The sequence below is a fragment of the Harpia harpyja genome, chromosome Z (assembly GCF_026419915.1).
Source record: "Harpia harpyja isolate bHarHar1 chromosome Z, bHarHar1 primary haplotype, whole genome shotgun sequence".
Classification (NCBI taxonomy): Eukaryota; Metazoa; Chordata; class Aves; order Accipitriformes; family Accipitridae; genus Harpia; species Harpia harpyja.
In genome coordinates, this window is record NC_068969.1 from 11972923 (window position 1) to 11990686 (window position 17764).

Consider the following 17764-nt stretch of genomic DNA (forward strand, 5'->3'; position numbering starts at 1 on the left):
CAGCCCTCAGCCAGTAGGTCTGGGCAACGCTGTGCCAGACAGACTTACTGTCCCAGCCTCTTCTGGCTGGAAGATCTCTGCTCTGTGCTCCATTCTGGGACATAGATATACTGCATATCACCAGATCTCTTCCTGCGTGTGAACTGGAACATCCTGATAACGTATTTGAACCATCTATCCTGGTTCTTTGGTAGCCTCCTGTCACACGTGACTCTTGCAGCTTCATGACTTCTTTGTGCTTGGAAGTCTTTGCTTTGTTTTTATCATTGCAGATAGCTGCCTCCCTGCAAGAGTTACTCTAGATATTAGCAAAATCAATCAATGGGATTAATGATGGCAGTCGACAAAAGGAAAGGCCAAATTCTGATCTGACAGGTTGAAATGGGATGCATCTCAGTGTAAATCTGATCTCCTTCTGGCAGATCATCCACTGACATTGAAAGTATACTGCAATACACTGGAAAGTATACTGCAATTTACTTGGCTGAAGCTGAGACTCAAACCTGCCCCTAGATCTCCTCAAAGACAGGGCTGCTTGATTTGAGCTTGAAGATCCTGAATGCATATGAGGCATTCATTGCACCATTTAGTCTGCAAGAGGAAAGGCAAAACCTTACTAAATCCAGGTAACCAAGGCTTCCCCTCGCACTTGCTCTCATGACTCACTTTCAATCACAGCAATGCACTTGATGTGCAAAACCAAATCCTGTATTTTCCCTGAAAAAGAGAATACCTAGTCCTCGGGACAGCTTGCAAGGAAAACAAATAAACCCCATGGGATTCTTCTGGACAACTGATCACATGCCATATTCAGGCCTGGCTTTACAAACGCAGTTGACCCATGCAGAAGTATCATTGCTGACCACATGAGTCTCTTTCTCCCTATATAGGCGCAATATTTCTAAGTGTTGATTCATTCGTTTCTATATACTTCCTTCTGAGTTGGACATAGGCTAGCAGGAGTCTGCAGTAATCCCAGTAGAAAGTGTCTCCATTCCTCTCTGCTTATCTGTATGGCATAAAGTTCATGAGAAAGGCGATGGAACAGGCCACTTGCTGTCTCCACTCTGCCGCTGCTGTTAGTAGACCATACACAATATATACAAAAAGTTACTGAACTCTGGGACACACAAGCAATTTATTCAGAGCCACCATGGGCCTATGAGAGACTGCGCACTGTGCACACTTAATGTCATGCCTTAGTTCCTCATTCGCTTAAAACTTGGTAAAGGTTTTAAGAAGTAGAGTTAAAATAACAATATTTGAAGCAACAAACCTAGAAGAAACGATAAAACATTGTATTTATCGCATGGATTTGATATGGAGAATGCTTCTTCTGTTGATAGAGAAGGGCCTTTGGGGTGAAGGTTCCCATCAGGAATGTTTTGTGCTGTATAAGGAGACAGTTATTTTCTCTCTTTTTTCTTTAATATCTTTTTGACTAAAGAAGCATAAATATTTTGTGGGTTTTTTCTATAGACTGATGTTGCTGGATTAATTAGTTCACTTTAGTTAGTACAAATCTGGTTGCTTAGGCCAGTTACCAACTTCATTGTCCCTATCAAACCTACAGTTTTCTTTGTAAATTCAGTTTGGTTTTCTTTATCAGCAATGGCGAGAGGGTAAAGAGGAACCCAAAAGCAGAACAATGGAAACACAGTTGTGTTACACAAAGAGCTAATTTAACTGAGCTTAGATTCACTGTAAGTTCAAAAGACAATTAACGTATTTTAGGCTCTGTAAAATTATCTTTGCACCTAAAGAGGTAAGCGGTGAGGATAAACTTTCTTTGATGGAATACAGGTTACAGCCTGAGCTGGATGCCAGCAAGACCTGCAGGACATAAACACCTCCATTGCCAAATTTGCTCAGATCAGACTGGGAAGTTTATAGCTTTCCTCCACCATTTTATATATTCCAAATCACTTCAACAGTGTGTTCCCCCTTTGCGTCCCGTTCTTTGGATATCTTTGGGTAATATTAATTATTCAATTGTGTTAGCAAAGTAATTGCTTTCAGGTCCCCATCTCTTACAGTGGCTCTTAGTCTTATGAGCTTGGCGTAGATTTCCTGACCTGCACATTTGTTCTGGTTCTGATATTCTCATGGATAAATTCCCAATATAGGCACATTATCTGTGAGATTATTAATGCAGTTCCACAGTGTGGCTAGCATGATTTCCCAAATGAGTTGGGAAGTTACTAGGGTTGTAGTATGCGTGACTTGACTGATTTATATTGTGTCTATCCTTCAGTCAAAAGAAGGAAAAATAATTTCCATTTATATTGCTGACTCTGTAAGTGCTCATGCACTGGCTCTAAATCTTGCCAAAGGCTGCTCTGCACCACTGTTTCCTGTTATGCAAGGCTTCAGCAAAAAGGTTGGCACTTCACAGAGTAACAGTATCCTCCCAAATTTGTGTCTTAGTATTGCCCCATATAAGGTATCACTGGCGCAATTCTCTTAGTATGTCAGGATTCGTACATTTACTCTTTGGGGTATTTCATAGTAATCCCAAGACCGCTGGACCTCATAGATATGTATTAGAAATTTTCCACAGTGGTGGTGAAAATTTAATTCCAGAAGACCTCTTAACCCTACCTTACATCTAATATTATTACATTGCTTTTTTTTATATCAATCCCATGAAAGAGGAAAATGGTATTTCTTTGTAATACAGCATTTTCTTCTGTGGTCTCTTATATGGTGTTTTTAATAGGCAGGTAACCGTTGCCCATGATTTCTGGGTTTACTTGGCATGCAGCTTCATGAAGGCAGAAGTAAGGCTGCTGGGATGACCTTGCTATGCAGTTCTGCAAGCTTTAGGTATTTTGAAATGACATCTCACTTTTTCAATTTCCTTTCTATATTACTATTATTTTATTACGGCAACTTTCTGATGACAGAAAAAAGAGACAGAAAAACATATTAGGTTACTGGCAATCAATTTAGGAAAGCCCTCTTAGAAGGAATACCCATGGGAGATTCATCAAACTGGAGTGATATTGTAATTCTTCAGTCAGTCACAGGCAGATTGCAGCTCCTTTAGTTATAATGCAGTATTTTTAGGGATCTGTAAAGCTGAGAGCCAAGGAAAATGAGAATAAAGGATAGAGAATGTGGCTTTCTTTTCTCATACCAAGCATTTCAGTTGGTAAAGCACATGATGTTCCAGCTATCCTCATCTCTCTTCCTATAACATCTCATTTGCTGAGATCTTATTCTCATGGTTGCATTACACACCCAGAGCCCAGAACAATGACAATTTCACCTTCAAAAGTACATGTCAACTAATAGCAGTTACAAAAGCATTTCCAAGATGCAAGGGACACAAAAATGTATTTACTTCTCTCTTACACTTTTTAACAGCAGTGACACTGGCCCTCTTTTTCACTTGGACTTGCTGGTGCTTCTTGCGGGTAATGTGGCTGTCTTATGTGAAGATGAGGAAGGTGAAATATGTAGCCATAACCTGGCAGCAGTTCCTAGCCCTTAGCTTTGCTTGAGTTCAGCCCCTCCAACCTCCCTTTCTCTCCAGGCGGAATAAACCCTTTACCTGTCCTGGTACATGGAGACCTCCGACTCTTTGACCCTCTTTGAAGCTGTTGAATTTCCCACTCTCGAGTTATGCGTAACGTCAGATCAAAGCAGAGGGAAAGGTTGCAGCTCTAACAGCTTATTCATATTCCTTAGATGTTTCTAACTGAAGTTCAGCTTTCTTTTTCAGCCCTGCTGCTACTTTGTGTGTGGTGAGCATTTCTGATGGGTAAGCAGGTCCTCCTCAGACAGCTACTGCTGCTTGCGCTCCCCATTAATTTTCTCACTGTATTCTCTATTTAATGAAGCACTTATTTCTAAAAAGTAGAAAATAGATGGAGCAGAGATTTTTAAATGCATCAAATATTAGCTGGTTTTGTTTTGGGTTTTTTTCCAAGCAATTGCTATGTTGTTCTTGCAACTGTTAAAAGACCATTTTGTTGATGAGAACAGAAGGCTTTTATTTATTCATAGCACTGGGAAGGACTGATCTACACAAAAAGGTTAAAAAGGACTAAACATGGTCAAACTGGGAGGGGGGAAATTACTAAGAAGGATGTCAACATTCATAAGAGCAAGAATTAGGGTAGCACCACGAGCGAGAAGTAACAGCTCATGCACACCAGCATGAGGGAATGTTCCTGGAGAGCAGCACTCCCTGACGATGTGATCAGGCAGGCTTCGAGGCGATCTCTAGGGATGGAGTCAGGAAAGCCTTGGCAAGCATTATTCGGAGCTGGTTTGCTTGCAGAGCAGCACAACTGTTCCTTGGTGACTGTTAGCAAGGCAGGGTGTGGGCCTGCTTACCCATAGCAATCTGTTCTCTTTCTGCTTCCTCCGATTCAGTCTACCTCCCTAGAGCAGGAAAAGTTTAAACAGCTTTTCTGCAGAAACATAGGAAAGAATGGCACTCATTGTTTGCATTTCCTTTGACAGGAGGCTTACAATGGGTTGTGGGCATTTTTATTTATTTTTTTTCCAGGGAAGGGCTCCTGGCCTTCAGCATAATACATGAACATTGCTGGGAAATAAAATCTTCCATATACACTACTAGAAATAACCACGGGTATGGACACATTAGCATTTGCAGGAGTGCAAAATGACTGTTCTCCCCATGAATCCCCATGACTGGTCTCATTCATGCCCCCCACAGCAGGAAGAACCTCACACAGAACTGGGATTCGCTTGCACACAAAGTTGCACTACCTGAACCATAGCAGCAGCCATGCTCTGAGCCATTGGACTGCTACTGATGCACTCATCCTTAGACGGATGCTCTCCTTGGCTAGGAAAGGTAATATAGCAGTAGCTGTGTACCTGTATTAGTGCATCCTCTTTCGGGCTTTTCCTGAAGTGATGAAACTTGTTCTCCCAGGAGAAATTCATAGTGCTACCCAGCCCCATGCATAAATACCAGTTCTGAACCTACTGCATGCCATATAGGCAGAGCTCCCGTAGCAGTGTAGCATGGCTGGCAGGCAGTGAGATCTGCAGTCATGCAAAACCAGAGTGTTCCCCCCACACAGGTGTTGTGATGGGGTGGAAAATGCTGTTACAGTTCACAGACTGGAGCGGTGACTGCAAGGGCAGGAGGAGAGTCAGAGCCCAGCTGTCAGGTTGAGTTCCCCTCTCTCCCTGTGTATTTCCTTTGCATAAAACCCCACTCTTCAAGAGTCAGGAAAACTCTTTCTTTTAATATTTCTACTAACAGTTCCAATCTGAAGAGTCCTAGCTCATTTGTGTTTGTCAGTTGAGGACTGCTGCAGGGGCATTTGCCACTGAGAGTTCGTTAGAATTGCCAAGCAAAGAAGGAAGTTCTTCAGAGCTTCAGGTTAAATTTTGCAAGTACATTCACTACAGGGAAATCAGCCCTTTTGTTCTTCAAATTATCTTGACGTGTCTGTCTTTCAGTCTTTTATGATAATTCATTTGGAGTGGAGAGAGAGCTGCTAAGGGGTGATTAATCTGTCCCACCATGATACAAGTGTATGAACATAAATCTTGGTGCACGTAGCTCGGAAAACTGCTGGATTGAAAGCTCATGACAGAGCAAAAACAATGGGAATATAAGGGAATACTTAAATGATTCTTTGACCCTTGATCCATGGCTGGATCAAGGTAAATGTCATATGGACCCCTGAGCCCTGTCTGGAATTCATCCATTCTCCCCTTTTAACCCAGGGGAAGATTGAGTCGTAAACACGGCTGAGATGTCAAAAACAGGCAGTGATGTCTGCTGCGTGGCGTGCGGGCAGAGACAGAAACTGAGGGGATATATCAGAGAAGAGTCCTGCTGGTCTGCCCCACCTCTCGTGTTCTCTCTTGTAAGCATCTTCTATAGGTTCCTCTTAGAGGGGTATCCTGGAGGAGATGGCTCTTTGGCCTGGCTGGCAGAGCACTGCCAGTGCTGTTTTATACCTGTTTTGACTCCATATTCGGTACGGTCCCAAGCCAGCCTAGCTCTCCCTAGCCTTTCCTTCTCCAGATGTTGAACGAAGGTAGCAGTCAGGCTTATCTGCCTTCCAGGGCAGCGGTGAGGAATGCTTAGCATATGCGAGGCACACAGGAGGTGAAACCACAGCGCCTAATTACAGGGTGAGAGTTCAGATACTGCAGTACGCCATGTAATTCCTTAGGCAGTGAGAAAACTGTTAGAACTTGGAGCAAAGTTCTCCTATTAAACTAATAGCTAATGAGTAAACTTGTGCCACCCTTTTCTTACTCTGTTTCGGTTATGGGGATTCTCATTTAAAGTGGGGCTACGGTATGTGCTTCTCCCAACACAGACGTGAATTATAAACTTGAAGACCAAAAAGCAAGATTAACTCGAGATGAACTGGGAGACCAGTGTGCCTGTCACTAATGAGCTTCTGCCGAAGTGAAACCAGTTGCTTCTCAGCTCCAGCTCTTCTGGAGTGACGACTGGTCTTGTAGCACTGGATCTCTGAGCAGCAGTGACAGCTTGCTAAGGAAAACAGGTCATTCAGTTTGAGCCTCTTTGAAATTATAGACAAAATGATTCATACTGCTAAGATGCAACTTTCCCCATGCATTGGACAAGCTCTTGAACGCACTTTTTCAACTGGATAGTATATTTTCTCTTGCTTTCTCCCAGATTGCTGCATGGAGTTGGGCTCTCTTGGTGGTCATGAGATAATGCCTCCCAGAGGGGCCACAGCTCGTGTGGGAAAAAGTGGTCTGGATACACCTCCTACCACACAATGATGCTGAAATGTGCCTATAATTGTATTGGAATACAGTGTAGCCCAAGGGAGGTATGCTGTGGCACAACAGGCAATTGTAAGTACTTTGAGGTGGGTTTTATTAAACAGAGGTGTGCACACTGTTATTGTTATTTTTGAGAAGCTCGTTACAGACTTCTGCAGCCCAGTCTTGCTCTGGTGAAGTCATTTCAGCAGTGATTCTGTCACTTCATTCACACTGGGATCATACAGTCCCAAATCTCTGCCTGCACCACATGGCAACTTTCAGGGTAGTAAGCATTGTTTCCGTTTGAGGAGAGCAACTATACAACAGCAATAAAACACTAGGTGAATCATGAAAGCAAATACCTACAGAGTCTCATGCTCTAGAGGAAGCCACAAGCTGGGACTTGGAAATGCAAGTGCAGCTTTTATTTTCTTTGTCTTGTGAAAGCAGATGAAAGAACGCTGTCGAGCCAGGAAGCTGCTAGACCACAGCAAACTAAAAATAAAGACACAGTAAGGCTGCACACAGCTGATGTGTCTGACAGTGCACACATAAGCCGCAGTAAAGTGTTTTGCTTAAAATGTTTGGGTTAGGAAAGGAGCAGGGGATACTCAGAGGTGTTTCCTCTTCACTCCACTCAGGGGATGAGACTCTCTTTGTTTCATGGAATTCCCAAGACTAATACTGGAGCCATGCAGATGTAAAAGTGGGGAAAACAAGGTCCTGCACCTATCTTCTAGGCAGGGGGGTCGGAAATTGTGAGGACTGGATACACCTTTAGCGCAGACACATAGAAGCAAGAGCACCTGAAATCAGACATGTAGCGTCATCTAATGTGTGCTAGGAACACATGCCAAACCAAACCTGCGCTGCTCAAAGCAATCTATTTGTTTATCTGACCAATTTTTTTTAACGTCGAATTTAATTGTGGTATAATCAGTGATATAAGACAGGCAGATAAGTTCTGTGCTATAACCCAGAGCTGGGTGCAGGCATTGGATGGGGGGGAAGGCAGTGCAGATGCTCCTTCATCACTGCCCCTATATGTGGACATCACCAGATGATAATGTTGGACTGCAGTAAAGATTGCAAAAAACCAGTTATGGTTTCCTCAGTTCCCCCAATTACTCTGCCCCTTCCAACCGCTCAACCATTTCCTCACTGCTGTAGATCCACCCTATAACAATAGATAATTGAATAAACAACAACTTAGCATCCAGTCGAACAGGATCTTTGGCTGAGGTCCTGGCTGAGCTGGGCTTGCTCTTCATGCAGCAGAGGTGTGGTGAGAGCTCCGAGTGAAGCAGAGCTGGGACACCCTTTACCCCAGCCTTGCCCCGTCCACCTTCTGGCACGAGCCGGTCTCTTTCCTCGCTCCATCAGGTGATGAGAGGAAGGTGCTAGAGAGCCAGCTCCCTGGCTTTGCTGCAAGCCCACTTTATGAGGGAATCCCTTTTGGGGCACACTGGGATCTGAGGAGCTGGCTTTTTACTCTGAAAGAAATGGGCTGTGCAATCCGCCCTAGTTCTCCTAATTATTCACTGCTTATTAATGAGCAGAGGGAGAAATGTCAGTGGGTCATTCCATGAGATAGTACATCTTCTCAGCAGCTGCTTCTTGAACAAAGCCTCGCTGTTGGCCTTCACACAAGGAGGCGTGAGGCTGTAACAACAGGCCCCAGTGAGAGGGGACACAGCGGTAGAAGGAACAGAGTGCTCCCTTTTGAGCACAACGACTTTGAGTGTGGAGCTGTCGGCACTGGCCGCTTTCCAGACCGCGCTCCTCAACCTGTCACTGTTAACTGTTAACAGACAGACTGCATGACAGAGGAAAGACATGTAATTCATTCGGGAAACTTAAAAGGCTTCCTTCTTCCCATGAGGGTTGAGTCCTTCTGGCTTCCCTTCCATGATTCTGCCTCTCAGATGAGAGAGACCCTCTGTGATAAAGAGGAGCGGGCCACTACATTTGTGTGGAGTGCCGATAATGTTGGGGCTAAGTGATAGGAGTTTTGGACAAGTGGTCCTGATAATCAGGAATAAAACATCCTTTATTTGGACAAAGGGTTCACTTTGGTGAATAAGAGAAACTAGAGAGGAAATAGGCTTGACTGAACTAAGCTCATTTCAGTTTACAACCTGTTGGTTTGCTTCTGTTTTCTCAAGGATCTGTGCAATTGTCATCTGTACTCAGTCTTTACATATATAAATTAATCCTCACATCAAGGGTCAAATTCGGCTTTCACAGATGCTCAGGTAAATCCAGGATAACTTTGTCACCATGTCAGAAAGCAGGTTCAGGCATGTAATTTGTAACTGCATTTCCTACTAGTGAAGGAGGGTTGGCAACCTCGTGTAATGTTTTCAACAGCTTACTTGCTCTCCCATAACCAGCTTTGCTAGCTGTGAGCGTACATCTGCATGCAAGATGGTTGAGGGTGGAAGGACAAGGACCAGCTGGTTATTAAAGAGCTAAGGCTGAGAGAACAGATCGTTTCATGTGGGGCTACTGGACAGACATCAGATTTGCTTCAGACTTTGTTCCAGGGGTCATTTCCTTTACTGACTTCCGTGGCAGGACATTAGTTCATATCAGCAAGGACTTTGGCCTCAAGAAGCATCAGAGGAATCTGTATTCTTCAAGGGAAAAAATAATAAATAGATGTTGCATAAGTGCAACATCACTATACTATCAGTGGACCTTTTTCATTAATGGTGTGGGTGCTGGGATGGAGAGCACTTTCAGCCAGTTTACAGGGGTACCAAATGGTGGCACGTGAGCATATGCCGGAAGGCTGCTATTCACAGGGACCTTGACAGGCTGAAGAAACAGACTGGCAGGGACCTCATGAAGTTTCAACAAAGGCACTTGTGAAGCTCTGCATCTGGTGTGGAGTAACCCCATTCAGCATTAAAGGTTGGGCACCAAATGAAGAGAAAGCAGCTTTGTAGAAAAGGACCTGGGGATGCTTGCAGGCAAGTTGAACATGGGTCAACAGTGTGACCTTGTGGTGAAGAAGGCCACCACATACTGAGCTGTGTTGGAAAGATTATAGCCAACAACTCAGGAGAAGTGATTATTCTCTGCTATTCAGCATTTCTGAGACCACATCTGAAGTGCCAGGTCCAATTTGCTCCCCAGTAAAAGGAAAACATTGACATACTGGGGCAAGGCCAGAGGAGGGCTGTCAAAACAATTAGAGTACTGGATAACGAGATGTACGAGGAGAGGCTGATAAAACTGGGTTTATTTAGCCTTAGAAGAGAAGGCTAAGAGGGGATATTACTGCTGTCTACAAGTCCCCAGTGGGAGGGTGTGGAGACAGCAGAGCCAGACTCTTCTTGGAGGTTCATGGTGATGGGATGAGGGAACTGACACAAGTCATATCATGGGAAATCCCAATTCTGTACAAGGAGAAATGATTTCACCATGAGGGCAGTCAAATGCTGGAGCAAGACCCAGAGAGGTGGGGAAATCTCTAGCCTTGGAGATACTTAAAGCTCAACTCAACAAGGCCCTGAACAACCTGGTTGAATGGGAAACACTTTGAGTAGGGGCTTGAACTAGGTAATGTCCGTATGTCCCTTCCAGCCTCAATTATTCTTTATGAACTAAAGAGCATCCTAGCTGCTAGCGTTTGGGATGTTGCTTCCAAAATTAAAGCACAAAAGGTTTTGAAATGGGTGAAGAAATGACCCTCTCAAAAGCAGACTTTAATGGTATCTACAGTTAGGAACAGCTTCATCTTCAGGGAGATGCTTTTTGATGTCTTTGCACAATGAGAAAAAGGAAGCGTGTTTATTTTTACCTTTACAGGGACAGTTTTTCCATAGCAACAGCATTTCATTAATGTGACTAGCTTTCCTATTGTTTATTTGTCAGATGTGTCTAATTTGGAGGAGTTTGTTTCAGAAGCTAATTACTGATGATTCCTCACCTATAAATGTATCTTCATACAGATGTGGAGTTTGTCATCCTATTGAGTTACAAATGACTGTTCCAAGTTACTGAACAGCATTTGAAAAGTACAGAAGAATATATATTTTGTGTATATAACTCCTGTTGGATTAAAACGTAGTCTGGTTTCCTTCAATACCTTTTTAGATAGATAACAGGAGTCAAAGAAGCACAGTCCATCTCAGGTTAGTGTCTAGTTCAGCACTAACCTGGAGCAACAGCCTTATTAAGGAGTGCAATATTCAAAGAGAGCTCTTGCTTACACTGAACAAAGGCAAAGGACAGGCAGCTTTATGAGGAGAAGTAAAACGTATAACCAGTCAGTAAATGGTCTAAATCTGCCATTTCATCTTCATTTTTAATGTACTTTGTGCCCTACCTACATTGTAAACTACTGAATGAAATTGCTTTTGCTGAACTGAACAGCTATGGTATCGGTGGAAATTATTCACTAAAGCAAGCAAAACTTTTCAAAACTTCAAATGAGAGAACTGATTTTCCTTACAACATAAGTAGCAGTCTGAAGTCATGGGAAGGCTCACTTAAGCTGCAAGCATTTGTGTGTTTTGATCAAAACTGCGGCAGTCCCATTCTATTTTTCACTAAAAGTTGCTATTAACAGATTCCCTGGGCCTGCCCCAGGCAAACCTGCACCGTGTTTGTTAGCGCAGTGTAAAATGCCATGGGCTGATGCAGGGTCTAAGCCAACAACAGGCTCCTTGCGAGTGAGGCGTCAGCCCCCCCAGCTTCACAGTCCTTTCCTGGCCCATGCTCTTAGTTCAGGTTGAGGGTCGGGGCCAGAGTTACGCTTGCCAAAATAAAGATGCAGAAACAGCCCGTATACTGCTTTTTATACTTTGTAGTTCTAACGTTTGTTGCTTGATTGTTACTTGCTCATTCATAAAGCGTGGCATGTTGTTATAGAGCTGGTACGCCTGATTCACATATTGGTGGATTTCCTCCATAAATAGCTAGCCCTGTTGATTTTCCTGGGAGTAGCTCTATTTGTTACTGACCATGAGCCCTTTTAAGGGACTGTCTCACAAGTACTAAAACTAACAGACATCTTTCTTATTACAAAAGATGCAGATGATACTTTTTTAAAAAAAACAAAATATTCTCTAGCAGCGACTGCAAACAAGACATTGAATATTGCAGCAGCAAGCCCCAGAAGCAAAACAGACAATGAATAAAGGGAAAATTCATCCTTTTTTGATTTACATATTCAGGTTCTTCCCTCTTTAATCAGTCAGAGTGTTGCAGAGAAACATATTTGGTTACAGTGTCTGGTGTTTTCAGTTAATCATGTTCCTTCTAGTGCACATTCCTTTTGAATGTGAAACAGGACAGTTATTTGTTTATTAAAACATACTCATATTAGCAGCACAGGCAGGAAGACACTCCCTGGGTTATCTAGGCTTTTGTTCCTGCAAATAGCATCCCTCTGTCTTTTTCACAAATGGTCAAAGCTCAGTTTTTACCCAAGTTTGGTTGCTAGCAAACACTGCTCCGGCTGAGCAGGCTGTTCCAGGCTTTTGCTCCTCTGACTCTCTTTAGAAACAGCTCACTTTTTGTCCCAATGTATTTCTGCCTACTTTAAGGCTATATATTTCAGTGCCAATGTTCTTCTCTTCTCCATCTATTAGTTACCCACAACATATTAGTTAAGAGCATTTCTCTTTTGGTCTCACACATTGTCTGCGGAGCCTGGCAGAGCGTTAACATTAACTGACGTCTCTCACTTCTGTACCACGTAGCCCTTGGACCTTTCCTGGTTCTGCCTCTCCTTCTCCCTTTGAGGCATCAGGCCAATCTCCTATGTGCCAGATGCCCTCAGCTTTGCCTCTTGCTCCTTCAGGGATGGTACCAGTGTGTGCGTGCCCAGCTCAGCACTGCAGCTTCTCTTTAATTTCAGAATGCCTTTAATTTAAAACCATGTTTATAACGTGATTCTTACGTGGTTTGGGGGTTTATTTCTTAATTGCTTGAGCTCTGTGTCTCTACACATAGAATACATGCTTGCACCCTCTGAAGGCGGTAGCTAAATGTCACTAACTTCAGCGGGGCCAGGATTTGACTCATGGATTTTAAGGTTGTTTTTCCTATTTTAGTAAGAAGCTAACGTGTCTTGGACTATTATTTTAGAGAAGAAAAGATCATTTTAGCTGATAAAAGGGTGTACAGGGAACTATGAGAATCATGGTTGGTGATTTGGGAAAATGATTTCGGAATTTTAAAAAATTAATCTTCATAATTGAAAGCCTCTGGCAGTGTGATCCTCTTCGTTTCCAAGCCTATTAGTAAAGTAAAGCAGAGCATCTGGTTAGCCTCTGGTTCACTCTCCAACCCAGATGAGATTTTCCAGCATCACAGTAACATTCCTTTCAGCCTTGAGCATCTTCCTTCTTTATAATAACAAAATGAAGATTGCAAAAGATCTCACAAAACCTAAGGCTATCTGGAAGAAGTCTTACCTGAAGGTGTGTGTGGAGCCCATTTTGAAGTCTGCTATGCATTCTGACAGTCAGGGAGCCAGTTGCAGTGGAGGTGTTTCAGTTTCATAATGCACCAAGACATCATATGAGAACTCGTCAACACATTTCTGTAAGCAACAGCCAGTCCTCAGATGATCGTTTATCTTGGTCTGTGCCGGCTGTGGCCAAATTTTATAGTGACCTGAACTAGAAAAGTGCTTTCGCTTGGTCCTTCCCATTAATCGTATGATTCAGATCAGGATGTGGCTCATTCTGTATTGCAGTAGTAGACTATGCAAGAAGGTGTTTGGAAACCCCCACTCGGCTCTGTCACAGGTTCATCGTGGATCTCAGGAAAAACACTTCACCTCACTATATCTTAAGTTACTCATGGCAAAATTCGAATGCAATACCAACCCACTTCCAGAGAGCTTGCACATGAAAAGCCCTGAGCTCCAAGAATGCAAACCTGTTAACTGTGAATGGCTCTTCCCAGGCTGAGAGGAAGATTCAGCCAGTGAGTAAAGAGAGCAGCTTAGAATAAAATATCTCACCAATATTTAAAGAGATGAGGCAGAAAAATAAGAAAGGTTAAAATGCAACTGTACAGCATTTTCTTATGTCCAAATGCTAAGCGTTTGCTTTTGGAACTGCTAAGGAATGAGGTTGTGGATGGAAAACAAACATGCCCATTGACTGGTTTGGTAGTTACATGTCCTTTGACCGAATTTGTATTTGGGTTTGCATCTGGAAACTTGACCACTTCACAAACAATGCAGAAAAGTTATTCTGTACCAGCTAAGCCTGTGCTTTACTCCACCCTCCATCAGTATTGCCCCATGAATGGGAATAACCTGCTTTAACCACAAGGTGAGATTTCCTAGGGCATTAAAACTAATGCCACAGAGCCTGTCCTGTGGCACTCAGGGGTTAATTTCTCTGAAGATACCGTCTGCAGATTCAGTTCATGGGGAAAGCTGTTATACCCACAGCATCTCTAATGCTGGGATTTATTCAGGGCTTGGCAGTACTCTCCAATTTGAGAATCCTTATTTAGCTTCAAAAATAAATAAAAAAAGTGCTGAATTGTAGATGGTACAAAGACTAAAGCTCTCAACCCAGATCCCTGAAAATTGATGTTCTCCACACTGCACTTCTTTTCTGGTTCTGAATTTATCAAAGACAAAGTGTGCTGGTAGACCCTGGCAGTTTGTCTAATGTAAAGGAGCGGGCAGTCTGATCCGTAGTGGTGCCAAGTTCATGCTCAGTTTGGCCAAGGGGTGGAAGGGAGAGGAGGCTGGGGGCATTGCTGAACTGAGACTGCCTGATAGGACCTGTTATTTTGATTACAGTCCCATGCCTTCTCATGAACCTTGCACCTGTCCTGCCCAGATTTTGAGGAGAGCTTTCTCCAAGCTGCAAATATGCTCTTGCTGACTGATGGCAAAGTAGCTTGCATAGCCCAAAAGCAACATACAGGTCTGTAACCTTCAACAGCTCAACATTTTTACCTGTACGTTGTTTACTGAAGTGCAGACCTGCCAGCTAGTATTCATTGTCTACTGTCAACCAGCCACAGTTTGAAATGAATAATAGAGCAGAGAAAGCAATACTTGCCTCTTCTTTGATCCTGGCTTGGTTGGTAAATATGTATGTAGCGAGGATTTCAGAGTTGCATGGAGGAGAGTTGCAGAGAAAAGGGTATCAAGTGCTAAAAAGCAGCTGAAACAATAACACTGAAATCAATCTCTACCGAGAAAGGACAACAGCTTTGCTGCAAGACGAATTTAGCTGAGCTATTTTCTGCCATGCTACTTTCCCCGTGACTTTCCCTGTGCACCATGTAAATACCACCCAGCCATGAGCCAGCCAACTGGCAGCCGTGGGACTCTGCTCTGGCACACTGGGCAGGGTTGTCCCACCCAGGAATGCTCCCTGCCAGACCTGCTTAATCAGAAGGTTTTTTCTTAATCGTGTTGCTCCCGGTCAGGTCTGGTAGGGTTTGAGTGAGCTATAGCTCTGTGGGGATGTACCTTGTTAAAAACAAAACAAAACAAAAAAAGCCTACCCTTATTTCAAATAATCCACCTGCTGCTCACCCATTGAGGTTGTGCAAAGTGGGTATAAAAAGCTATCAGCTCTGGAAGAGTGGTATTTCCTTCGTGCCTTGTCAGGAACGGGGACAAATCCAGTCTAATGAGGGTGGTACTGCTATGTGGCAATCCGAAGGAGCGAAGCAAAACATGAAAATCTCTTTAACTCTGTGGGAAGGCTCCCTTTGGACATGTTGACTGAGAACTGGAAGTGCAACCCATGGGGAGAACTGACCCTGAATGCAGGAGTTTGGGAGCTCTGGTTTGCTAATGACCTTTTGGCAGATTAATTGGTAAAACACCTTGCCGGTGTCTTAGAACAGAATTCCCACTTTTTAGAAGCATTATTATTATTCATTTTCTGGTTGGTGAAAAAATTATATAACCAAAAAAACTCTGTGCCAAGATTGCTTTGGAATAGAGAAATGCTGTACTCCGGCGCCAAGAATCTCACAGACTAAACAGAACCCACTGGGAGCCCTTGCTCTATATGGGAACTTGTGTTTATTTTAACATGTAAATAAACTGGGTGAAAAATGGGTCTTTTAAATTCTTTTTTTTTTGTTATTGATGTGGGTTCCCAAGGGGTGGTCTGCATGGAGGGGAACCTTTTGAAGATAGCTTGAAAGGAAGTTGTGCCTGTCCCCCAAGACATTCGTCAACAGCATGGAGGGAGTTCTTACATGATCCAGCTTTCATCTTCTTTTCTTCTTGATGCCTAATCTACTGTTAGCAGGGAAGAATTAGGACTGTCTTCCTTGAGTTGAATTGATTCAATTGTTTTCTCAAGCATAAAAATGTTCAAGGCACACATATGGATTTTGCAGTGTAACTAGCTTGCTTGATGATGTTGCAGTGAGCTGGGCAAGGCTCCCTGCTCAGAGATCAAGAGGTGGGTCATTAACTTGCAGCGCTATTTGGAGGGGAACAATCAGGCGGGTTGTGCAAACTCTCAGGCAGGGCAAATGAAACTGTCTTTAAGCAAATAGAAGAGCAAGAAATGAATGGCCTTTGTTAAGGAAAAAATGGAAATGTTTTCTAGTTAAACAAGCTGTCATTTAGGACCTAATAGCATGTGCGTGTTGGAGAGCCAACCCACATGCCAGCCGTGCTTTGGAGTAAATGGGCAGGGAAGGGGAAGGAGAGTGTGCAGTTCCACTCCAGTGCTGGCTTTTTCATTGAAAACCCTGACATTTTGAATTGGTGCCCCAGCTGTTTTAGAGCTGGAACTTGGATCAGAAAGTTAGTGCAAGTGGACTTTCATCCTTGTTTTCATCTGGGAAAAAATAAAGTTTGCACCTTTTTTTTTTATTTTCTGATACTAAAACAAGAGAATAAAATTATATATATGTTTTTAAAGCTAATTAAAATAGCAGGGAGGTTGTCCTTGGCTGCTCTCCTCTTCCAGCGAGTGTGAAACTCTAGCTACCATTAGTGGTATCTTAAGTCATATGTGGAGAGCAGAAAAGAGGCCCCTCTCTGTTCTTAAAAGATCAGCAGCATATAGGTCAAGTGAACTAGTGAGACCCTGAATTAACTCCAGCAAAGTCCATGCAATTTTTTCTGCAGTATCTGAGCACTGATACTGGTTCTATGTCATGCTAGAATAAGTCTTTGTAGACCAACTCTGATGCTAAATAAAGTCACCTCAACAATACTTCAGGAAATTATCTGCTCCTCATGAAAGAGGGCAAAATGTCAGTGCAACACTGCAAGAGTAACAGTTAAAACTTATTATAGGGCCTCAAGTAAAATCACATAGTGCCGGATTATAAGACTCCTTAGAGGAACCTTAAGTTGTGCCTCACTGATTATATATCTTACATTTATATTGTGATTTTCATCCCATGGGAAAAGAGATGGGACAGGAATCATTTCACCCATCACCAAAAGAAACTCTTCTGCAGAAGACCTCAACAGTTGCTCAACCACCTACGCTGGCTTTGTGCAGCATTTTCAAATCATTGATCCCAGTAACCTGGTAGAGAAGGGCATTCCTTGCAGCTGTCTTTTGCTTTAATATTCTTGAGAGCTGGCTTGGGAGGTGGCATCGCAGGAGGGGCTGAGGAAGAAAGTGGAATACTGTTGTGTATGAGCTTTGTGGAAAAGGAACTGGGCTCCATATTCCTCTTTCATGGGCCTTAGCTTCCACCAGCCATGCCACAGCAGCATCCTGATTTTGTGATAGGAATGACAAAGCGACCTTACTCCAGGCAGCATCGGATGTGACTATGGTATGTGCAGGCTTTCATACTGTCTTGCCCCCTTCCTTTACACGACGTCCCTGGAGACACTTAGATTTCTAGTCTGGCCACAGTGACTCCTGTTTGTAAATGCAGCCTATGAAGAGCTCATTATTTTGCAACACAAACACTCAGATGGGTTTTTTCAACATGTTTTCATGAGCAACTTGATGTTCCAGGAAGACTTTTAAGGAACTGCAGTTCAGAGCCAAATTCAGCAACAGCGTAAGAAATGGCCAAGTCTTCTAAA

The 17764-nt window shown here is 43.2% G+C and overlaps 1 protein-coding gene across 7 annotated transcripts in view; it reads left to right on the forward strand.

Annotated features, from left to right (window-relative positions):
- MGLL (monoglyceride lipase) overlaps nt 1-17764 on the forward strand; it is a 109107-nt gene that overhangs the window by 64448 nt on the left and 26895 nt on the right. The window lies entirely within an intron of this gene.